The 25,670-nt window shown below is 46.9% G+C and overlaps 1 protein-coding gene across 3 annotated transcripts in view; it reads right to left on the bottom strand.

Annotated features, from left to right (window-relative positions):
• LOC144096649 (membrane metallo-endopeptidase-like 1) overlaps window positions 1–20,946 on the bottom strand; it is a 44,136-nt gene extending 23,190 nt beyond the window's left edge. For 2 of the 3 annotated variants that reach the window (XM_077629477.1, XM_077629480.1), the window contains exon 1: window positions 20,734–20,946. The gene's annotated coding sequence lies outside the window, so the exon portion shown is untranslated. Of the gene's footprint in view, window positions 1–462; window positions 527–20,733 lie in introns of all 3 variants that reach the window. The other variant, XM_077629478.1, reaches the window with a different exon arrangement.
• Between the last annotated feature and the right edge of the window lie 4,724 nt (window positions 20,947–25,670).

Raw genomic sequence — 25,670 nt, 5'->3', positions numbered from 1 at the left:
CTGTCGTCTATTCCATTTTTTCCGTCGGATTGTTCTCCGGGGAGATCTCTGACAAAGTGGGGAGCCTGCCAGGAGTCATTTCCTTTTTTCTTCTTGCTTTGTCTCGGATTTTTCCGTTCTATCGACGGCAGAAAGTATTGATTTGTCAAGAACGTTTGAACTGGCCTTCAAGCTAGGGTTAAGCAAGGAAGAGGCGATGTGTCCCAGCTACGAGGACAAAGAAGAGGCAAAAAGGCAGAGAGAGGAAAGGGCGCAAGCACGCGCAGATGCTCGCAACGCAGAAGAGCGAGAAGATAAAAGAGCTCGCGAGGCAGAGAGAAGAGGAGAAGAACAGGAATAAAGAAGGATAGAAAGAGAGAAGGAATTTATTTTGTGGAAACAGGCGCATGTCGCGGGAGAATATGAGGAGATTACGGACAATGATCAGCGTTTCTTAGCGGATAGAGAATGTGCTAGACCCACCAGAGTTTGTCCCAGGAAGCTGATGGCTGCTTTTGATGACCAAAGAGATGATCTGGACGCATATCTGCAACGATTCGAGCGGATAGCTTTGGGGCAAGGCTGGGAGCGCAGTGAATGGGCCACGGCATTGAGCATGTGTTTAGTCGAGGAGGCACTGAATGTGTTTGGAAGGATACCTGCGGCTGATTCCATGGACTATGAGAAAGACAAAGAGGCACTCCTGCAAAGATTCAGGCTTACGGCAGAGGGTTTCCGTGAGAGATTTCGCACCGCGAAACCCGAGGATTCTGAAACCGCTAAGAAGTTTTCCTGCAGGCTGACCAATTATTTCGATACGTGACTTGATATGTCAAACACAGAAAGGAGTTTTAAAGGGGTGCGTGACAAGCTGGTCACAGAGCAATTTTTAGTATGTTGCAGCTCGAAGCTAGCGCTGTTCCTGAAAGTTGTGTTCACTGGAAGAGTTTGCCAACACTGGAGATCAATCAATTCCTCGAGGCTCAAAGGCTGAAAAGCTTGAGTAAGGCAAAACCTATAGCATATGGCGGTGCATCTAAGGAGCCAGTAAGGTGTTTTTTTCTGCGGCAAGGTGGGACACCGTGCAGTTGACTGTCTGACTAGTAGCGTTGCCCGGAAGACACAGGTTGTGTGTCAAGGTTGTAAGACGAGGGGTCATACTCTCGATGAGTTCCGATACAGAACGCAGGAACGAGCTGCATGCGTTGTCGACTCTAGCGTAGAACTTATCACGCCACCTGAGGTTCCACAGCTGAAAGGAGAGCAAACGCCGCTGGGAAATGAAGCGGTGAGCGGAACACACAAGTCGAAAGCAGCAATGCCGGTGGTGGTTGGACGAATAGGGGACCGTCCTATATTGGTGCTTAGAGCCAGCGGAGCCAACACAGTTTTGGTTCGTAGAAGCCTGGTGAAGGACGAGGATCTTACAGGGGAAGCGTCGGCCGTCACTCTTGTAGATAGCACAGTAAGGTACCTTCCTGAAGCCACGATTCTAATGTAAACGCCATATTATACTGGGCAGGTAGTGGCAAAATGCTTAGAGCATCCAGTCTACGATCTCAACTTAGGAAACATTACGGGTGCAATAAGGGTCGAGGACCCCGACCCCGAGTGGAGGATGATCGACGTTGAAGAACATCCAAAGGAGGAAAGGCCCGCGACAGCTCAGACGGGTGCAGTCAGCTTCTCGTCGGCAGTTGAGACAAGAGCTCAAGCGACAGCCCGAGCAACGCAGCGTCCGCTCTCTACTCCTGTTGCGATGTGCCTGAGCGTAACTCTGGGCGAAATTGCAATTAGGCAAAAAGAAGACCCGAGCTTGAAGGCGTGCTTCGAAAGAGTCGGGGAAAAGGTGAAAAGAAGAGTCGTACGCCATTCGAATATCAATTGGTAAATGGCCTTCTGCTCAGAGAATGCATATTTTATTTTTACTTATTTACAAATACTGCGGTCTCAACGAGACCAAGCAGGTGGGCATGTCGTACAACATTTTATCCCGATTAACATCAATTATAAATAAGCTCTTGAGTTTAACACGTGAAAGAGAACAAAACATGGGAAGAGAACAAAAGTGAACAAGCACGCATTTCAGTTATTGCTCAGAATAATGATAACCTGATAAAATTACGAAAAAAATGTCACAGAATGTCACGACGAAAAATACAGCAGCAGCACCTGGTCAAAATTATCAGTTGAAAAAATTTCACAGGGGAGACCATTCCACTGACTAACTGTGCGAGGAAAAAAAGAAAAGGCAGCAAATTGTGAGCGTGACGATGCCTTGACACGCGTGGCAGGTAACTTTGAATGTATGGCCGTCCATTAAATTATAGTGACTGGTCATACATCGTGAAAAGAAATTTAAGTCGTGCTATAGTTCTTCGCAATTCCAAGTTGAAATATGCTTGTCAGCCATGAGTTGTGACGAGGAATCAGTGGGCCTGAACGTGTTGAAAACGAACCTCGCTGCTCGGCTCTGAACCATTTTAAGTTTATGTTTATGCTTTAGATGAAAGGGATCCCATACTATGGCTGCATACTCTAATTTCGGCAATACGTAAGTTATGTAGGCTAGATCAGGCTAGCTCAGGAAGGCGGGTCCTACAGCTGGTGTTACCGAGAGATATGCGAGAGACAGTGCTACGCTTAGGGCATGACGCCATTATGGCCGGACACCAGGGTGTTCAAAAGACGGTGTCTAGGATCACCGAGGAGTTTTTTGGCCGGGTGTTCACAGTGACGTTAAGCGCTTTGTTCGCTCATGTGACTTGTGCCAGCGCACAGTTCCGAAGGGAAGAGTTGGTCCCGTACCTCTGGGAAAGATGCCAGCCATCGACCTACCGTTTCAGCGAGTGGCTATTGATATTGTGGGGCCTACCTCTCCAGTTTCTGCCAGAGGCAATAGATGTGTGCTTACTCTGGTTGACGTGGCCACTCGTTATCCTGAAGCTATTCCATTGACGACTATTGACAGTATCTAAGTAGCGGAGGGTCTTGAGGAAATGTTTTCGCGTTATGGGTTGCCGAGGGAAATTTTGATTTACCGGGGCTCGAACTTCACATCAGAACTATTGAAAGAGGTAAACCGCCTTTTGTCTGTAAGGCAGTTACAGACAACGCCTTACCATCCCATGTGTAATGGGCTTGGAGAGCGGTTCAACGGCACCCTCAAAAATATGATCAAGAATATATGCCAGGGCAGACCTGCTGCTAGGGATAGGTATCTCCCAGCTCTTTTGTTCGCTTACCGCGACGTACCGCAAACGAGTCTCGGTTTCTCGACCTTTGATGTGTTGTATGAGAGAACTGTTAGAGGTCCACTTACAATACTCAAGGAGCTGTGGGCCAGTAAAGAGATTGCGTCAGATCTCAACACATGTACATACGTTCTTGAGTTGTGGGAAAAGTTGAAGAAAACATGCAGGTTTGCACCTCAAGGCGTGGAAAGGACGCGCGAACGCTATAAAGGATATTATGACAACAAAGTCATTCACAGAAATCTGAATCCCGGCAACAGGGTTCTCAACCTGCTACCCATGGATCATAATAACTTACTGATGCAATGGAAGGGCCCGTACCTAGTGACGCGGAAAAAAAAGGACATGGATTATGAGTTGTTGATAAATGACACTAAGAAGGTTTTCCATGTAAATATGTTGAAGAAATACGAAGAACGGGGTCCCGTATGGTTTGCCAAAAGGATAGCTTGTTCGGTAGTGGCCGAGGAGACAGGTGCTATTGTCGTGGTGCTCGCGTGCAGTGGGAAGAAAAATGCAGGAGGGGATGACGCACTAAAGAAGCCCAATCTGGACGAAGACAGACGATCATAGCTCTACTCCAAATCAAGGGGGAGGTGTTTTCAGATGCAGGGAGCAAAACGGAGGTCATATGTTGCAAATAAGACCTCTCTACCGATAGACCAAACTAAATGGCTCTAGCTATCTTTGGAATGTATCTTTTTGATGTTTTTGTTGATGTTGTTGTTATTATGTGATTATACAAGGGAGTGTGTTGTGGACATCAACATGTTTATTAATGACTGTACGGACAACGGCAGTGGTGTTGTAATGTTCCGAAAATGTAGTATGGTGTGCTGTGTTAGTGGTACGCTTTTGGTGTGTACTGGATATCTGCGGTGTGTTGTGGGCTGAGTCCGAAATCGCCACAGAAGAGTCGGTTGGCTGGATGGGTTGAAGATGAGGATGATGTGACCAGTTTTTCATGGAAAAGCTCTTGAGACAGGGGGCCCTTGTTCCATATAATAGGGAGTCTAAAATAAAATTATGAAGGAAAGAGGTGTGAAGAAGACGACGTCGATTAACCGAAGACTAAAGAAGATGAAGGATAAGCATTCAGTGAGATGGAGAGGATTGGTGGAGAAGTATTCGGTGTGGTGCAGAGAGATGATTGGCGGAGAAGACAAGAAGGAGAAGAAGACGACAAGGCTTACGTGGACTCTCGCCAAGGCCAGAAAAGGGCGAGAGAGAGCGAGGCACGAGGTGGAAAAATCGAGAAGCGGAGGCACCGGCGGGTCAGGGACGCTTCGGCTGGAAGAGAGCGACACCGGCTACTGCTCCGGTGATCTCGCGTTCTACGGCTTCGTATCGTGGACTTCCTGCCGTTCCTGAGCCAGTTTCGGGGGGTTAACTGAGGAAGCTACCACCTGCTACGGCCAGGCGTGTCTCCAGCGCTGTTGCCACCATCCGGGTGGTGCCCCTAACGCCAACAACACCGGCATCACCTCCACGGGCGCTTGGACAGGGAGCTTGTACGACGCAGCCAACGACGCCGCCATCGACGCCAGCCTGAGCACGTCGAACGCCAACTCGACGCCGGCTACTGGACCCATACAACGATGCGGCCGCACTGAAGCAACCGTGAGCACGAACGCCGACCACTAACAGTAGAACGGTGGTAGTAGACGCTGGTAGCAGTGTTCCCGGGTCGTGTGTATTTGGAGTATTTGTGTTTTGTGTTAATTTTGTTAGTTTGGTATGTTAGCGTGTGTGCCACGTAGGGTGTATTAAATGTTCGCCTGTGTGGGTACACCTGTCGCCTAGTCCATTCTTTCTGTTCGAGTCTTCTCCGAGGAGATCCGTGACAGTCAGAAAGTACAATTCCTCACATGCTCAACGTTTACGGGGTGCAAGTTTTAGTTGTGATCCCAGGCAGGCCGCCGCTGCGTCTTCGTTGTAACCGTGTGGGTTATGTACGGCGTCTGTGCCGTACGCCTCGATGCACCCACTTCTGACGCTTCGGGCACACAGTAGACAATTGTGGTATGAGTTATGCTGACAGGTTACGCCAAATCATCTGGGCACATGAGGATGAAGTGGAGTGAGGGCACATTATGGATGTTTCGGATGTTGTGGAAACGTCAGGTGGACTGAGTCATGAGCTCCAAACAGAAGATCGACCAAAGGCTTCTGCACCGATTAACGGCAAGGGTCCGCCTGCAAGTACGGACAAACAGCATTCCCTGTCTCCAGACCGAAAGCCACCGGGCCCGGATCTGCCCGGGCCTGGTACATTTGAGTCCTGTGCTTGCTGCTCAGGAGCCACATGTCACCCAACGATCACGAGAGCAGAACACCCCTGCTGTAAAATCAGTGGAGGCGTTTCAGCCAGTGAATGTGCGACATGCATCTTGCGTCGACGATGCCCCTTCGTCGCCGGAGTGCAGCAGTGTGTCGCCTGAAGTGTCCGCTTCTAGTGCGTTCGGTGTTGCATCGGCTGTCAGCGTGGTTGCGAGTGACGCGGTCCACTCGGCTTCATGGACCAAAGCTTTGGCTATCTCAGAAGAGGCAATGGACAACAGCGCACCTTTGAAGCGTCCTGCAGGGGATGAAGTGTGAGTCGAAGGCGATGAGCAGAAGGCACCTGGTAGGGTGGCATTGGGAAGGGTCACCTCAAAATGAAGGGCGATGTCTGCCCTACAGGCCGCCGATTGGCAGGCCGGCCACCACAGTACAGGGGATGGCGTTCCATAAGACAAGCACCAAAAATGGCGGGCGTCACAGCTTTTCAGGTCGCTACCCTCAACATTCGGGGCTCGCTTAATCGTCGAAGGCAACATCAGTTGCGGCATCTTTTATACAAATGGGGTGTGAGTGTGGGAGCCATCCAGTAAACCAAGTTGTCCTCTGATGAGGAGGTTGAAGGTGCTGTCGAGCCTTTTTTGTAACAATTCGATGTTATCGTTAGTCACTCGAGAGGCTTATCAGGTGGGTGCATGCTATTCCTGGCCAACACACGGGGGGATTAGCGCTGTGTCGTATAGCACAGATGCTGGCGGGCGACTTATCTGCTGTGACCTCGCAATTTCGGGTGTGTAGTGGAGCATTGTTTGTGTTTATGCCCCTGTAAAGCAGCGTGATAGAAAGCTGTTTTTCCTGTCGCTAGTCGACCATTAGTCCACGGATCGTAAAGTTATGCTGTTGGGTGATTTCAATTATGTTTGTAGGGTTGAAGTGTTAAGTATGCGATATGACCCTAGTGCTGCTTTACTTACTGATTTGGCATGCGAATACAACCTGGTGGATGTTGGGTATGATAAGGGACATAACATTCATCTCACTCATTTTCAGTGCTCCTCTATCGTTCGGCTTGACAGGATTTACGTTTCAGCAGACATGTTGTCCACCGTTTTTGGTTACAGGGAGCATCCCATTGTCTTCAGTGATGCAGTTGTCTCTTCAGATAGAGAGGTACAGTCGCGCATACTACATCTTTGATGGGAGCTGTTAAAGCTGAATAGCTGCCTGCTCTCAGATGAAATCTTCAAACGTGCTGTGTCTATTTGCTTGAAGGACACGTTGTCACGCGGTCATCTCTCTGTTTTTCAAAAGTGGGACTTATTTAAACAAGAACAAAAACATTGCTATTGAAGCCTCAGCAAGAATCGCGTTTATGAAGAGACATCAGCTTGGAAAGCTCTGACGTACTTTGGTTGAGCTACATGAGTTAGAGAGGATTAGCCCAGGTGCCTATTCAGAAGAATCACTGCGTAAAAGTAGAGCTTCAGCAGTTTGACACCGAAAAATTCAAAGGGGCCTTGATAAGATCTAGGGCACGTAGGTTTCTGGATGAGCAACCATCTCGGCGGGCCCTGTGAGATGAAAGGCAGACTGCTGTAGCTAAAGGAATATTGGAAATTCAGTGTGGTGGTTGCACATACAGCGATGGTCCTGGTATTGTCGAGGCTTTCTTTTACTATTATCGGAAGCTGTTTGGCAGTCGTGCGGGCACAAATGTGACGTCAGATCACAGTCACTTATTCGAAGCGTTGCCACGACTTGACGATGAGCAGCGTGCTGTAGTGGAGAGGCCTATCACTTTGGACGAAATTAAATCTGTGATTTATGACCTGACGGCTCAGAAATATCCTGGACCAGATGGCATTACTAGCGAGTTCTATAAAACATTTTCCACTTGCCTAGAGCCTGTCTTGATGAATGTTTTTAGGCTTTATACGATGTTTGTTTTTTGCCCCTCCCCTCCTTCTATTTTTGGCATAATATATTAATTCCAAAAAGGACAGATTAAAATCGGTTGAAAACAGTTGACGGATATCGTCCAATTTCCGTCTGTAATGTAGATTACAAAATTTTCGCAAAAGTTCTTTGTAATCGTATGCAGCTAGTTTTCGGTCACTTAATAAGCACGCTACATGTCTGTGGTACCAGAGGTCGCAGGATACAAACCCATATTCAAATTGCACGTTCAGTAGTGGCGACAGTATCAGATGAGATCAGACAAGTAGCTCTAATTAAGATTGACGTTGCCAAGGCCTTTGATAAAGTTCGCCAGGATTTCTTGTTTGCGGTCTTAGAGCATGCAAATATTGGAGTTGTTTTGCTTAGGGGCATAAGACTGTGCTATAAGGAGTCCTATACAAGGCTAATTGTTACCCAAGAGCTAACCAAACCTATCCCATTGAAATTATCTGTTCGCCAAGGCTGTCCATTATCGGTTTTGTTGCTTGCCCTTACCATTGAATCTCTTTGCCTTTTGAACCCATTTGCCTCTTGAACCCCCTTGCCTCAGTTAACTGCACATCTGTCCATGCTTTCTCCTGGGCGCAGTGTGAAATTAAGATTTCAGCCTATGCAGATGATGTCGCCCTATTTTGTTCTGACAAAAAAAGCGTGCTTGAGGCATTCAATTTGACTTAACTGTTTTGCGAGGTAAAAGGTGCAGCTCTTAATCTAGTTAAATCCTAGGAATTTTGGTTGGGTGACTATGTTACAATGCCAAGTCATTATTGTGGCATAAGCTGGGACTGCGGGACCTTTCACTACCTAGGGGTTCCTCCTCGCGAAATTCTCAACAGTGGCGCCTACTGGGATTCACAGATAGTCTCCATGAGGCGACAAACCCAGTCTTGGATGGGTGGGGAACTATCAGTGATTGCTCGGGCTCAAGTCTGCAACATTTTGTTTTCAAAAATTGCCTGTGTTTTGCAGGTTCTTCACTGTGCGAGGAAGAAAGTGCAGGTGATGCACAGAATATTTGCTACATTCGTATGGCGTTCCTAATGGGAACCCTTGCGTCGCGGTAACCTATTTCTTTCTCTGCTGTCTGGTGGAATCGGCTTAGTTCAGGTATTCGTGCATCCGCTTGTTCCGCGTTTTTCTTTTTAAAATTGTCAAACAACCCTTTTTAGTAGCTGTGCTTATTAGGCGTTTCATTGCTCATTTGTCTTTTCTATTCGCACCGACGGGACACACTCGTGAGGGGCCTTTATGGGGACTCCTTAAGGAAGTAGCTGCCACCTTCAAATTCCTCACTGTGCGCTTTTCATTAGAACACCTGTATAGCCTCTCCAGAAGGCGGATGACTCAGGCACTTAAAGAGTATTTTTTCCCTGTACCGTTGTACCGGCAACCTTTTCTGGAGTTCCCTGACACCAGTGTTTTCGAACGTGTTAGGTGAATGTGCATTTGTTCAGCCCAAAAAACATTAAGCTGCACACATCCACGCTGCCTGTGAAGTCATGGCTTCATACTAAGGAGATACTTGCGCCCTCGACGGTGAATTGCCCCCCTTGCAATACACCAGAGACAATTGACCATTGTTTTATTCTGTGCATTGATGATATATTCGTCTGGGGCATTTTACAACGAACAATTAAGAATGACATTGACATCACACCCTAAAGTGCCCATTTTTTTGCCTGTGGAGAAAAACTGTGTTGTGCCCTATGATCTATTTATGTTACTTGGACTATTTTGTCTCTGGAAGAGCCGCATGATGAACCGCCACGCCGAATCACCACGGTCGTCTAAACCTGTTTCGTGAACAATGCATTTTGGTGCGGGGAGTATATGCTGCCCTGCAAGAGCCGCCTAGCTGGCTCGCCTATCTGGACGCATGTGTGTGCCTCCCAGACTTTTGATGTTTTGGAAGGAGGGGTGATTCAGGGGTAAGGTGGCCTCCTGTTTTGTGGCGGAAGCGTGCTTAGACTTTTCTTTTCGGCACTATTTACATGCAAAAAAATCCGTCGTGGTGGAGTGGTAGCGTCTCCGCCTTAAATGCCAAAGGCCCTGATTAGATTCCGAGCCTCGGCACTAATAATAATAATAATTGGCTTTTGGGAAAAGGAAATGGCGCAGTGTCTGTCTCATATATCATTGGACACCTGAACCGTGCCGCAAAGGAAGGGATAAAGGAGGGAGTGAAAGAAGAAAGGAAGAAAGAGGTGCCGTAGCGGAGGGCTTCAATATAATTTCGACCACCTGGGGATCGTTAACGTGCACTGACATCGCACAGCATACGGGCTCCTTGGCGTTTTGCCTCCATAAAAACGCAGCCGCCGCTGTCGGGTTTAAAACCGGGAACTCCTGATCAGTAGCCGAGCGCCCTAACCAGTGAGCCAGCGTGGCGGATTTTTGTTTTTTTTATTCAGTGAGTGGGCGGGGGGTTTGAGTGGCTCCCATGGATGCCGCCACCGAATACGTTGGTTAGCGGTTAAGCGCAGGCTCTACTAAGGCGCGTTTATACTCCGGCGTGACGCGCGCGCTCGCGCTGCATGGCGACGTCACGTCGGCTAAAGCAAGACCCTCTACACTTCAGCTGCGCTCGACCACAGACGCGTTCGGCGATTTCGGCGCACTCTGATCGCACTGGCAGAGACTTGGAGCATGTCTTATTTTGCGCCGGGTGCGCCAGCCGCCTCCGGGCTCGGCCAGACCGGTTCGGCTCCACGGCTAGGCGCGCGTTGTGAAGTCATCTGCCTTCTCGGAGCAGCGCCACGACGAAATCGCAAGTTCGCGGCCAGTAAAGCTTTCACTTTAAAAAATAGCCCATGTTGGGCTTTACCGCAAAAGGTGGGTTTTGGTTCCTGGCGGATAGATTTTCTGTTGAGGGAGAGTGAAAATATGGCCGCCCTTACCGACAAGGCCACTTCCCAAAAACAAGCATAGCCATTTTTTTTCAGTTTTGAGGTCACATTACGGCCAAGGACCAGGCCGGCAGCGCCCAAGTACCTATTTTTATCTTTTGGTACGCGCAGGCCGACAGAGACAGGATGAGGAGGGCAGAGTGGCTCAGGGATAAAACACTGTTGAATGACATCCTATTTGAAATCAAGACGAGGAAATGAGTTTGGGCAGGGCATGTTATGCGAAGGGAAGATAACCGATGATCCTCAAGGGTAACAGACTAGATTGCAGGGGGCGGCAGAAAGTTAGGTGGGGTGATGAGTTTAAGAAGTTTGCGTGGATAGATTGGCCGCAGCTAGCACAGAACATTATTAATTGGAGAGACATGTGGCAGGCCTTTGTCCTGCAGTCAGGCTTATGATGATGACCCGGCGACACCAAAGTGTCTCCCTCGGCTTGGCTGGACGCTCGACCACAACGACGGCTGTAGTTGGACAAGGCGTCTAGACAATCCGCGTTGGAGAAAGTACCATAGAACCTAACGATAAAGATGAAGCTCTTAAGCGGCCGAGCAACTAGTCGGAGAATCTGTACCCATTTCCGCCGCGGTGGCTTAGTGGTTAGGGCACTCGGCTACTGATCCGGAGTACCCGGGTTCGAACCCGACCGCGGCGGCCGCGTCTCGAGCACCAGGCCGGGAGAGCCCTCGTACCGATTTTATCGGTAGGTCCTTATGCGTTACGGAGTGGATTCCAAGAGAAGGGAAGCGTTGCAAGGAGGGCAGAAGGTTAGGTGGGCGGATGAGTTTAAGGAGTTCGCTGGCATAGGATTGTCGCAGCTGGAAAAGGACAGGGTTAATAATTGGAGAGACATGGGAGAGGCTTTTCCCTGCAGTGGGTGTAGTCAGGCAGATGATGATGCCCGGCGACACCCAATTGTTTCAAACGGCCGTGGTAGATTCTGAACCGCAAGACCATCTGTAGTTCGACCTTTCGTATTCCGTTCCACAGCTCGCTGGGTTATCCTTAAGTTGAACGCCTTTCGCTAGCCTCTGCGTTTCTGTGCCATACATGAGTACAGGTAAGATAAAGATGTTATATACTTATCTCTTGAGGGATATTGTTAAACTGCCATTCATGATCTGGGAGAACCTGCCAACTGAGCTTTGCTCCATACTTATTAACGCGATAGTATTCAAGACCCCGTTACACAGAATATCCGGCATCGGCGTCTTCAGCAAGAAATTACGAGCATGACATTGGCAGGTGGCTCCCAGTGAGCAACCGAGGAGGCAAGTCGGTCATCTATGTCACGTGACGTTGTGGCCGCAACCTACTCACCGGATAGTGCGCAAACAGCCCACAGTGGCAGGTGGCAGTTAAAATAATGATTTGTCGCTCGAGAAGAGCAACTTGGGTCGCCAAGGCCCACCGCTGGGAGCACCTGCCATCGCAAGCAGCAGCACATCGCTTAACCGCTGCGCCACTGCGCCAGGAGGGGTATGAGGACTCACAGGTCCCTATGAATATTAAGTAGAGAATGACGTTCTGCATTTTAAAGGAATTAACCCATTACTCTAAGGCGTCACACCTTAAGGCTGAGCTGCAGTGTTCCCTCTCATTTTAATTACTTACTTAATGGAGGACTATTCTGGCTCTGAACTCGTTATCGATAGCTTCCAGTATTTTTACACAGGGCTCTTCTACACCCTGACTTCTCAATGCTTGCATGACGGCGAGGTTTCGACATAGTGAAGTGCTTTCGCGTAATCTATGAAGGTTAAATTTTGGAGTTGGTTATAATCTGCGCAATTTATTCTCACCTGATTAATAGTGTCAATATGGTCTATTGTAGAGTTATCTTAATTAAATCTTTCTAGATTATTTAGGTGACTCAATATAAGGTTGTTCTGCCCTTATTAGCGATTACCTCAGTAAATACGCAATTGACAACGAACAGTAAGCTGATCGGTCTGTAACTTTTCAATGCCTTGACAACCCATTTCTTATAAATTGAGCTCATGTTAGCATTCTTCGAAGATTTTGGTTGCCTTCAAAGTGACACATAACGTTTTAAAGCTCATGCCCTGGACATATATTCCGCCTCTTGAATAAAACTTTTTCATCCCTTAAATGTATACCGTTCACCAAATAAGGAAGCATACGTTAACATGAGCCGACTTTATTCCCGACTTAAACCTTTATATTTTCGTAATTTTGGCAAAAACCATCTTGGGAGGACACGTCGGCTTCGACCTAGCGGTGATCAGAATCTGTTCATGCTGCTGTTTGTATTGGCATTCGCAACAAAAGACATTCTTGTGTGACCTCAATAATCAGCTGTTACACGGAAAATATATCGTGATTATGTCAGAAGCAGATTTGAACGAGTTTAAAAAACAGTTCGAATTTAGATTCGAACGGATTGCTTCATTTTCTTCCGTGATTAACAATAAAAACGGACAGTAAAAATCTCTAGACAGTCCGAAGAAAATAACCTCCTCGAAAAGCATTTTCCGGTTAATTGGCCATTTAACTGCAATGATTCTATTTAGTTTTATTCATTGCCCCAAACATCTTCAATACCCAATTATCGCAGGCTTTGGCTACGTTTTTGCTACTTGCCGACTTGGTTGCGAAGATAAGGTTGAATGAAAAGAAACTTTACATAAGCTAACGTGCCTTGTTACAAGTTTGAGCTTTGTGATCACGGCGCTTTCTACACGCTAGTGTACATACCTGTTTAAAATAGACTTTTTATCATGTAAAAACCAGTCAATTAGTTTCCTTCCGACCTTCACAGCCTACCACTGACAAAAAATTTATTTTGCGCAGAAATGGCAAGAAGTCTTTGAAAGGGCTCATCACAGCCAATCAGATCGCTCGCGGCCGCACCACGCTCCTGCTAGTTCTGCCGACAACGGGCGTTTATTTTCTCGTGGCGGCTCATCCGCTCATGGCGAAACCCGGACGATACAAGGCATGCGATAAGGGCATACTCCTTCCTCTTTCCGCCTTCTCTTAAGGCGACATATTCTATTGCAGTGATAAGTGACGCAATAGCTTGTATGCCGCAAAAAGTATGTGAGGAAGTACGCGTGGGAGCGACGGTGGCTCTTCAGGCTGAAAGGGGCCATAAGCTCGACACTGGTACTTTATGATTACCGCATAGCCGCGTGAATCCGTGCAATTTCACCTTCGCAGTGCGAACATCACCACGGAAGGAGGATTCAAGGCACTCAAGAGGAAGATCCAACAACATAACTCACGGCTTCTAATGCTTAGATGTGTTCATGAAGCTAGCGAAAAATAGGCGCGCATTCGCTGCGTGTCGCCTGGCATGCACGTGAGTGTGCGGCAACTCACGCTCACACACCCGCAGTGACCAAGCAGGTGATGCGTACTTAAGCAGGTAATGAGTCCCGAGCCCATTACTAATCAAGCACAAGTCACAACACCGGTCCAAGACCGGGACCGGCAAGTGACTTGGCCATCGCTCCCGAAGCACCCAGCACCAACCTCAGCACCGCGCACCCAGTTTGTTGAGCCTACTGCTGGTCGGGTTGCAATGCTAAAGCCAATCGTGAATGCCATGCGTGTGCTGCTTTCCAGCATGCACGTACCAGCTGTACAGAATGCACTGCAGGTGCACGAAGAACGCGGCACAGCTGTGGGGTCCCTCTGGTTACCATGGTATCGGCACATGCACACAACTGCTCATCCGCGTGACGTCACGCTCGGCTCCAACAGTAGAGCGGGCGCGCGGCCACGGTGATGGTGAAGCGCACGCCTCACCTTGCTCCTCTCTAATTGTCATGGTAACGGCGTATGCTTACAACTGGCTTATTCCATGCACCGCGAAATGCTCGATTGGAAACCCCAGTGTAGGAAGGAGATACAACAACATAACCCACCACTTCTAATGCTTAGATGTGTTGTTCTTGAGGCCAGCGGAAAATAGGCGTTCGAGCATGGGATGTTTCCACTCCAGCACGACTTTTTTGTCCTTATTGCCTTCACTGAAATAGCGCCGAAAAGAAAAATCTAAGCATGCTTACGCCACAAAACATCAGGCCACCATTCCCCTGCATTATCCCACCTTCCAAAAGATCGAAAGTTCGGGAGGCACACACATGCATCCAGAGAGGGGAGCCAGCTAGGCGGCTCTTCCAGGGCACCATATACTCGCCGCACGAAAGCGCATTGTTCACGAAACAAAGATTTCGACGACCGTGGTGATTTGGCGCAGCGGTCCATCATGCGGCTCTTCCAGAGACTAAATAGGATGATTATTGATTTTTATGGTGCAATGGCGTCTGTGGCCAAAGAGCGCCATGGCACAAGGTCTTTTAGACCACTCAAGGTGCGGTCGAAGACCCATTCATCAAGAATATCAGCCTAAAGAAGCCGAGCATCAGGCTGGGGAAAGCTTGTATTCATTTTATCACCGGTGCGTACCCGGAGGCACGGGGAATCGAACCCCGCACCTCCGGCATGCGAGGCGGATGCTCAACCACTTGGCCACCACTGCGGTTTTCCACAGACTAAATTGTAGCAGCAATATAAATAGATCATATGGCACAACACAGTTATTCGCCACAGGCTAAAAACGGATACTGTAGTGTGTTATGTCAATGTCGTTCTTAATTGTTCATTCTAATATGTCCCAGGAGAACATAGCGTCAATGCACAGAATAAAACAATGGTCAAATGTCCCTGCTGTAGTACGCAGGCGGCAATTCACCGTGCATGGCGCAAGCATCTCTTTAGCATGAAGCCGTGCTTTCACAGGCAGCGTGTATGTGTACGGTTTAAAGAAGAATGTTTTTGCGCCAGAAGAAATGCACATTCGCCGAACATGTTTTAAAACGCTGGTGTCAAGGAACTCCAGAAAAGGTTGCCGATATAATGGTACAGGAAAGAAATACTCTTCTAAGTGCCTGAGTCGTCTGCCTTCTGAAATGGCATTACAGGTAGCGTAAAGAAAAGCACTCAGTGAGAAAATTGAAGGTGTCAGCAGCTTCCTTAAGGAACCTCCATAAAGGCCTCTCACGAATATGTCCAGGCGGTGCGAACAGGAAGGGCAAATGAGCACTGAGACGCCTTTGAACACAGCTACTAAAAATGGTGGTTTGTAGGTTTGAAAAAGAAAAAAGACGCGAAGCAAGCTGATCCACAAATAATTGAACAAGGCCGATTCCACCAGACTCTAGAGAAATAAATAGGTTATCGCGACACAACGGTTCCCATCGGGAAAGCCATACAAATGTAGCAAATATTGTGTGCGTAAACCTGCACTTTCTCGCACAGTGGAGAACCTGCAGCAAAAAACAAAACGCGACGCGCAGCTAGACCACTGCCCTCCTGCCGAATGTTTGCAACACATGTACAAATAGATGCGACAGCGTGCCGGACCTTACAGTTGCCTTGTGTTGTTTCCATAATAAGGAGCTGGAGCCTTACGGTAGAAAAAACCCTGTCTTCCAAGATTGGCTTATAAGGTCTTTGTCGGGCCACTTAAGCAAAAACTCTCAACTCTTAAAGTCGTGCATTCTCCTAAAACTAAAAAAAAAATGGTCCTTGAACCTTCGCTGAACAAAACTCTGTACAAAAAACAGAGACAGAACATGGCACAAATAATAATCATATGTTGTCTTCCTGCTGAAAAATGATCCGCGCAAATTCGGGCAATCCTTGGTTCCGCTATTAGGAAGAAAAAAGTAATGAAGCGGACAGGGAGAATCCTGCAGAGCGCTGAAACTGGAAAAAAACCGAAGCCGGATGTACCCGGTGCTAAGAGTACACTTCTCTAGAATAAAGGACGCTCTTAGTTAACACACAAGACAATCATGTGTGTTGTGCACTCACAAATTTCTCAGCATTATTTGGGAACTGTTATCTAGACTCTGTGCAGCACGCCGTGCAACTACATTACTGAGGTCCTCAGCTTTCGCCGCCGATGCTTTGTAACATTCCGCTAGAAAACGCGATGTTTCATTACACGATCGGAGTTTGAATACACACGATCATGAGAGCATAGAGGAGCGGATACAAAATATGGTGCTAACTGCTTTTGTGCTGCCTAGCCTACTTTTCGAACAGCGTAAACGTGGCTTGAGGATCATAATTTAAGACATTACTAATATTCATTCATAACGATTTGCATATTTCTCTGTTCACGTGATTAATGCATTGGTTAAGTGTCCAAATTTGCGGCGCTTTTAATTTTTCTCAATATTTAATTTTAATTTTACATCGGGAGCTGTTGGCGGGACGTTTTGGCAAAACACGCCGTCTGGTCCTGCGCTTTCAAATCTGGACACCCCGGCAAACGGCGCTTGCGCGAAGAGACATACGCATACGTGCCCATTAAGTGCACATGCTAGAAAAGAACGAGAAATGGCATGACAACCCTGGTCTAATGAAAAGACATCAACAACATCAACGAAAATGCAGCAACGATGTCTTAATGAAATCTATTCTATAAGGGCTTTGCTCGAAACTCCATCTCGGTATCATCTTTCTATTGCTGCTCTACAGTCTACTCCTCAAGAACGAATTAAGACCACTTCTTTCAACAGCATCTCCAAAAACATTGCCTCCGGTCGCAGCTGCTGCAGTCTTTCCAAATCCCACTTTGCATTCATCGCCCTGCTCATGCTTTTCAATGCAGAATGCATTTTCGGCCAAAACAAAGCGTCGTCATCGTTCGCGTCCCGCACCTACAAACGAGAAGGTGGCAGCTATAGTAAGAAAGCTTCATAAGATGTTCAAACTGAATGTCGTACGGGCCTATGCACGTACATCCAGTCATGACGACGAGAGCGTTGTAACGTTCTACGATTATGTAAAGTATGCAATGGCTACAGCAAAAACGCCGCCCATTGTTCTGATGGGGAACTTCAAGTAGGTACCCCCTTTCCCAAAAGTTACCGAGCGACGGGATTTGGATCTGAGCTGTTCCGGAGTTCCCGGGTTCGAACCCGACCGCGGCGGCTGCGTTTTTATGGAGGAAAAACGCTAAGGCGCTCGTGTGCTGTGCGATGTCAGTGCACGTTAAAGATCCCCAGGTGGTCGAAATTATTCCGGAGCCCTCCACTACGGCACCTCTTCCTTCCTTACTTCTTTCACTCCCTCCTTTATCCCTTCCTTTGCGGCTCGGTTCAGGTGTCCAACGATATATGAGACAGATACTGCGCCATTTCCTTTCCCCCTAAAACCAATTATTATTATTATTATTATTATTATTATTATTATTATTATTATTATTATTATTATTATTATTATTATTATTATTATTATTATTATTATTATTATCTGAGCTGTATTGTGGAAGATGAAGATAAGGTCTCGAAGTAGCCTTGAGGAGGAAACGAAAAAACATCTTTTGAGGTGGAAGCCTAACAACAATCTGTCGGTACGATGAAAAGAGGAGGAATCGGGTATCTCGCTGGAGAACAGTTATTCCGCTTTAACGGAGGACAATGGCCTTAAAGTTAGGAGTACATTATTACAGAGAAGGCCATAGAACCAGATGGTAGGGAAGCTAGACATGAAACTGGCAAGCTGGTAAAAAGCCTGGTTAAAACGCCTTGATCCCCACAGATAGGATAGAGCTAGCAGAACTATCAAAGGTAATCAAGTGCAAGGTAAACGAAAGTAATAAGTATATTAAAAAGAAGTTTGAACATTCTGTAAAGAATGAACGCTGACTATAAAAGCGTTCAAGAGGTAATTACTAAGAGAAAAATAAGGTTCATGTGCCTGTTGACAAGGAAGACAATGTCATGACGAACATAGATATTTAAAATATCGAATTATTACAGCAGCCAAGGTACTCAGGATGCTAACGATCAAGGCAGGAGTGTGGAAGAATAGGACACCCGGTTCGTAACAAATAGAGGAAGCAAACAAAGCATTACATGGAATATGAAGTTGCAAAGCGGCTGGAGAGAATCGGGTAACAGCCGACCTGCCGATGGACTACGAGGACATTGTGATAAAAGACGCGCCGTTACGTATACGCATTGCCTCATGACCTCGTGCAGGCTAGAATCTTGGAAGAGCGCTGACATCATCTTCATTCACAAGAAGGGGCACGTCAAGGACTTGAAAAAATTGCGAACCGATCAACTTACGGTCGCTTTTTTAGAATGTATTTACTCTACTTACTTACGTTAAAAGGCACGTCAAGGATTTGAAAAAATTGCGAACCGATCAACTTACTGTCGACTTTTTAGAAGGTATTTACTCTACTTACTTACGTTAAAAGACACGTCAAGGACTTGAAAAAATTGCGAACCGATCAACTTACTGTCGCTTTTTTAGAAGGTATTTACTCTACTTACTTACGTTAAGGGGGTTTTTCTTCCCAAAGCGACTTAGGCTGTGAGGGACGCCGTAGTGAAGGGCACCGGAGATTTCGACCACCTGGGGTTCTCTAACGTGCACTCACATCGCACAGTACACGGGCCTCAAGAATTTCGCCTCCATCGAAATTCGACCACCGCGGCCGGGATCGAGCCCACGTCTTTCGTGTTAGCAGCTGAGCGCCATAACCACTGAGCCACCGCGGCGGACCAGAACGTATTTATTAAGGTACTCGATGTACTAAGGCACTTGCTAATCAATTGGATCACTTTCAGACTTCTGTCAGCGAAAGGACCGTGCTGGCTCTCGAAGACTGCTCGACAACAGACCATGTTCAATTAGGTGACCGGGAAATGCGCTGAGTAAACCTATCCTCAATATAAAGTGTTCACAGATTTCAAGAAAACATATTACTCAGCCGATACCCGAGTGGCAATGCAGATATTGAGAAACCAGGCTGCAGAAAAGGGCTATGTAAGGGTTCTGTAAAATGTCTATGGCGGTCGCACAGGGACCTTAGCTTTTCACATAGAAGATGATAAAACACCGATCAGGAAGGGTGTCAGGCAAGGAGACAATCTCGCTGGTAGTTTCCCCCGAGTTTACAAGATGCATTGAAAGAACTGGTATGGCAGGAACTGGGGAGAGAAGTTAACGAAGAATACCTCAGTAATCACAGTTAGCTAGTTAAGTAGCCTTGTTATGTAACCCAGCTCTGTGGATTCGTTTCATTACCTTTTTCCCTTGGCCTTTTGCGCAGTTCCTAACCTTCCAATGAATTAATATGCTGAGAATGAAGTAATATTCAACAGTTTTGGAAGAGAACCGCAGACTACGAAATCAAAAGAAGCGTTTGAAGTGGGTAGGGAATACATTTACTGAGGAAACGTAATGCACGCAAATCCGGACCACAAATAACTGTCAGAATAGAAATGAGGGTACATAAAATTTAACACGCGATGTAATGTGATGAATAGCATTTTACCAATATTCCTCAATAAAAAAGTAAATAACAGCTGCATCTTACTGGTGCTTATCTATGGGGCAGAAACATGAGGGCTAACGAAAAAGAATTAAGCTTAAATTGAAGACAATGCCGCGGGCTATCGAAAGCAAAATGATTGGTGTAAGATTAAGCGATCGAAAGAAAGCAGTACGGTAAAAAGCGCGAAGTGCGAGTAAATGACATCCTATTCACAACCAAGATCTATGAGGGCCACCGTAGTGGAGGACTCCGGATAATTTCGACCACCTGAACTCCTTTAATGTGCTCTGACATCGAAAAGTACACGGGCAATTCGCCTCCATACAAATACAGCTCCCGTGGCCGGTATCGAACCCACGTCCTTCGGGTCAGCAGCCGAGCGCCATAACCACTGAGCCATCGTGGCGGCGAAAGCAATAAAAGGAAATGGGCGTGAACAGTGCGAGTAATGCGAACGAGAGCTAGGAGGAGTTTCACTTCTTTCCACCGCCGCTCTATTACCAAATTTCAACCTTCTACAGCCCTAGAGCCAATGCTTGCGGGTATTCAACCATGTGTTCATGCCCTTCTCTTCAGCTTCCTACCACCTGGAGGGGTTGAATAAAGGCGAACAGTTTGCACCAAGCGCGGTGTGAGACTCGCCATACATGAACAGGTTGGTCATGTGACTGCAGGCGAGAGCGCGGCCACCTTCTACGACAAATTTAGCACTATAGGCAGATTTGCTGTCTCGGCAAACAGACGCCCAATACGCACTCTCGAGGTGCATGTCCTCCGAAAAATATCCCGAACCAATTTTCATTGTCTGGTAATCGCCGTTGTTGTGCCTCGACAGCGATGCTTACGGACGGCGCGATTTCGCGACAGTGGACGTAAAGGGTTAATGGTCTACACAAACACACAAAAAAAACTTCAGACCGTTCAGGTACACAGTGGACGTGCATTGTTCGGTGCTTGCCAAGGAGAAGCAGAGAAGACCAATAACAAGCGATTTAGCAAAGATGCAGCTACTGCAACATACCTGGTTACTTGTGGAAACTGCGGCTGCCGCGAATCTTTCAACAAACAAGTTGTCTCCACGGAACGCAGGCCACTCTCTTATAAGAATCTGAAGGGAGAGAACACGTGCCAGCGAATAAATACAGTCGCTTTGCGTCACAATGTGCAATAAAGCGAGCTGCAACTCGCTGCCTGCGAAAATATGCTAGCCGCTGAAGATATGAAATGCAATGGCGAAGTCGGTATAGATTAATGTCTTGCAACGTGACACAGCGCACACTTCCGCCACCTGCGCTTCAAGAACGGCGCCGTCCGGTCATGCAGTAGAGCGGAAACGGATGCGAAACGTCGCCTCGCTTTGTACGTCTTTATTATTTTCGTTCTTTTTGGGTTGCCATAACCTAAAGCAAATGTACAGGCGCGGACAGAAGTAAACGGAGCACGCCGAAAAAGTAAGAACTGCGCGTCAGCGCCGCCTAGCCAAACCATACATAAGCTCAAAATCGCGACGCGCAATTGCAGGTCCCCTACCGGCGGAACCCTTTCATTTCTCCGCTTGCCTCGCATTCGGCCGGCGTCAGGGTCGCAGCTGATGATGATTATGGTCGGATGGTTGCGCCTTTTGTAGCGACCGGGCATTTGGGAACTCACAGACCGCTGCCTTGATGCCGCAAATTCCGTGGGGGCGACGCTACAATTATGCCGTTTCATCTGAGACAGCTCTAGGCACGTTTCGATCGCAAATAGCGCGCGTCCTTCGAACTTTAGTTGCCTCTGGGATTTATTTCCGTCTCGCTATTGACCAAATATGCTCAAAACACTGAATCCACCACCACACTTTCGGGTTCTTTTATAATACATTTACCTTCATTCCCCGCTTGCTACTACGAGGAACCGATGGAGAAGCAAATGATGCGCCCTGTGCGTCTGTCCTGCGGCACATTGCTCCTGCATTGGAGCCTGGCCTAGGAGGTCAGCTTAAAATAAGACGAAACTGCCGCTCTTGGCGCTTTCTTAGCGCGATCAAGCCTCGCAAGAATAGTGACTGCTTCCAAATGTGCTGGATGCAGCTGCTGTGTTGCCAAGCCTATATTGTCAAACAGACCAATTTCCATATGTAACCGGTAGCAGGGAAGTAACACAGCTCGCACAGAATAGTTCGGATCGCTTGCCGGTGTCTGTCGTGGCTCATGCTCTGATTAGTGGGCGCACACGGGTACGCGGTTATGCCGAATTTCGCACGCGGGGAACTCAGCGGTGAAGCACCGCTGCCGCAGCATTCACGTGGGTGAGACAGTGGATGCCTGTATTCATCCTGAGATCCGAAGCTGCAGGCAAGGTTATTCCCATGAGCTCGGCTCCGCACATGACTGCGCGATACGCAGCGCACTCTCTCGGTGGAGATAAGAGCAGGTTCCATATAGGGACAGTGTGCTTCGGTGTAGACATGCAGGGTGCATGCACTAGTGCTGCGTCGGCGCCTGGTGAGGACAATGCGAATCATCAGTGGTTACTGTAGAAAATTAACACAAAGCTGCGGCAGTACGCCGAATGTTTCGAGCGCGTTTGGTTGCGAGCGAGACGCAGAAGAGCTCCAGCGGAAGCAAAAGTTCGAAACAAGCGGGTTATTTTCGGCGCAAACGCGCCTCCAGCTGTCTCACACGAATGGGGTGAAAAAAATTCGGCTTAATGGTAACTCGGTCCTTGCGCAATTTGCCTTATCAAGACAGCGGTCTGTGTATTCCGAAATGCTCGCTAGCTACAGAGAGAGTGACCATCCGATCACGATGATCATCAGCAAGACATAGATGGCGGACAAATGCGAGGCAAGCGGAGCATTGAGAGGGTCGCGCCGGAAGAGGGCCTGCACATGCGCGTGGCGATTTCGAGCTTTCGTCTGGTTCGACTAGGCGCCGCTGACACGAGTTCTTTCTCCGGTGACTTTAGTTCTTTCTTGCGCGGCGCGCTCCGTTTACTTCTTTCCGCGCCTGTACGTACTGCTTGCACCCGTAAAACTTAGGCAGCGCGCATCCACTTTCACGCGAGACACTGATTTCACAAAGGAAGGGCAGCAGAAGGCGCCTTTCACTTGTTTTGCGTAGAGGTGGTAAAAACAAAACAAAAACACCACCACCCACTAGGCCGGACTATACAAGAAAGTGAAGTTTACATGTTCAACCTTCTTACCATCTAGAAAATTTCGCAGGCACACCGCACGCCGATATTTGAGGACAATTTGATTTTAACTGCAGATGATCCCTGGCAAACGCGTTTTCGGCCTATGCGAGATGGTGTCCAGGACCTGTTTAACCAAGGATTCCCCGCCAGATAAGGAGATAGCAAGGCCAAACAGTGCTTGTACACGATATAAAACGGTTGAGTATCCGGCGTCTCTGTAGACTGAGTTCTGCACCTCGTCCACATGGGGTGACGCTCTTGATAAGAGCAACTCCTATACGCGGGTGGCTGAACGGTACTGGAAATTTTTTCATTCTGTTTATCTACTTCCAAATACTGCAGGCAGCAGTGCTGCCCAAGCAGGAGAGGGCTACAAAAGTGGAGTTTTTAAAGAGCGCTCAACAGTATTAACGTTAATACATTCAACAATCAAAGTAGGCGGGCGGTTGCATACTTGGATTGTGTAAAGGAACAAAGATTTCTGTTTTTTTTTTATTCCCGGCGTAATATCGCCGTTTAACTTCTGTGTGGTTTAATTTTGATGGTTGACAATATGCTGAAAAGGTGTACGGTTCAAGTGGAAATCTTGGTTTGCTGTGATACAGCAAGTCCAAAAATTTTTACATGAAAATCTGCCTGCGCAACTGGAGGGTCTTTAAATTATGCTGCCTCAGTAAGAGATGAACGTTTCTGATAAATGAATGAAATGAACCTTGCTGCATGGCTTTGGATGAGCTCCACTTGCTCAATGTTTTCGGTATAGTATGAATCCCACACAACAGAGGGGTACTCTAGGACTGGTCGAATCATAGTGTGATACGTTTCATGTTTCACGATTGCCGAGGAACTTATAATTTTTTGCTCAGGTAGCACAATTTTCAGTATGATTTTCAGTGCGTATCATTAAGATGCCTATTCCATTAAAGATCGAAGTAATTTTTAGACATAGGTAATTAATGGATGTTACTTAAATTACGCATGGATCCCCAATTTAGTAAACGTAATGTAAACTTTCTGTCCACGAGTTTAAGTATACTGGTATTGAATAGTTACTGGCTGAAGGAATTATTAAAGACAGAGTAAGTGACGCAATCATCGGTAAAGAAGTTCACAGCGATACCTTCGTCAACATGTTGAGCAATATCAATGACGTATATGAGAAACAATAGCGCTCCGAGCACTGTTCCTTGCAGTACACCGGACAGAACCGGCAAGCACTCGGAATTCATTCCATCACATTCCAGAAACTGTCTGTGATTCTGTAGGTAAGCTTGGAACAAAATGAGGAGCTTGTGTGACATCCGAATTTTTTTTTTGCCTTTCAATAAGGAAGTTGTAGGGTACACAATCGAATACGTTTGACAAATCCAGAAAAATTGCATCTCTCTTTCCGGGTTAATAATTATCAGGGAGAAGTCGGCAATTACGCATAAAAGCTGCGTTGTAGGGATAGTTTTGCGCAAACCATGCTGACTTTCGATGAAGGCCTGACCGATTCAAGATGGTCTATGCATGCTCGGCTATTATATGCTCAAGCACTTGCAACACGTGCATATGTGCGAAATAGGTCGGTAGTTTCCATCATTTACTTTTCTCTGAACTAAAACATACAGAGAAATTATGGAGAAAAGCATCTTTGCGTGCGAAAGCGTTTAGGTATGCAATTTTTTTATATAATGTGAGACTTCACTAACACAATCAATATAACCGCAGGTCACCTCACGGAAGTCTTGTATTTTGTTTACATTGAAGTTTCTGCTGTCGTCAAAAGCGTTCCCTATTAACTTCCTCTGCCACTCTTAACTTTTGATGCGACCGATGGAAACACTCTAAAAGAAAGATTTTTGTACATATCAGAAGGATGAACCATTAACTTCAATATTTTCATAACATTGACTTAGAGTTTAACAATTTTAAAAAATTTTGCCAAAAAATGCTGGACATGGACTGCCTATTTATAGGAGGTTGAGAATAAAGGTTTATGAATACCTAAATAATTTGTGACTCGCTGATGACATTCTCTTTCTAAGTCACTCAGATATGAAGTGTGAAACATGATCAAGTAATGCGTAATGCTCAAGAATCTCGTAAGGAAACAGCAGTACACAGGTGCTAGTCAGGAAAAACGTCTACGTAGGGCAGGCAGCAACCGCAGATCCGGATCATGACAGGGAAATAACTTGAAGAATAAGAATGGGGTGGAGCGCATTTGGCACTTTCTCTCAGGACATGAATGGAAGTTCACCAATATCCTCAATAGAAAAGTTGACAACTGTATCTTGCTGGTAGTCACCAATGAAGCAGAAGCGAGGAGGCTAAGGAAAAGGGTTCAGCTTAAGTTAAGGACAACGCAGCGAGCTATGGAAAGAAATATGATAGGTTTGACATTAAGAGACAGGAAGCCGGCAGAGGAGGTGAGAGAACCAACGCGGGTTAATATCTTTATCGAAATCAAATGGAAAAAATAGGCCTGCCATGGCATGTCGAAGGCAAGCATAGCCTATAGGGTGGCAGCAAGTTAGGTGGGTGAATAAGATTAAGAAATTTGCAGGAACATTATGGGCGCAGCTGGCACAAAACAGGGTTCATTGGAGAGACATGGGAGAGGCCTTTGCGCCGCAGTAGGAAAAGTCGGGCATGATGATGATAATGATGATGATGAAATGTAGCAGGGACATGTCGGTTGGTTCCTCACAAATATCATTCGGCGCAATCTAAAGATCTCTAGCTATTTGTCAGCAGTCTTAATCGTGTGCAGTTCAATAAAACTTGTGTTTTGTT

This window comes from Amblyomma americanum, chromosome 7 (assembly GCF_052857255.1).
Source record: "Amblyomma americanum isolate KBUSLIRL-KWMA chromosome 7, ASM5285725v1, whole genome shotgun sequence".
In the NCBI taxonomy this organism is placed as follows: Eukaryota; Metazoa; Arthropoda; class Arachnida; order Ixodida; family Ixodidae; genus Amblyomma; species Amblyomma americanum.
Note: the sequence above shows the minus strand (reverse complement) of the source record. Positions and strands in the feature narration are given on the sequence as shown.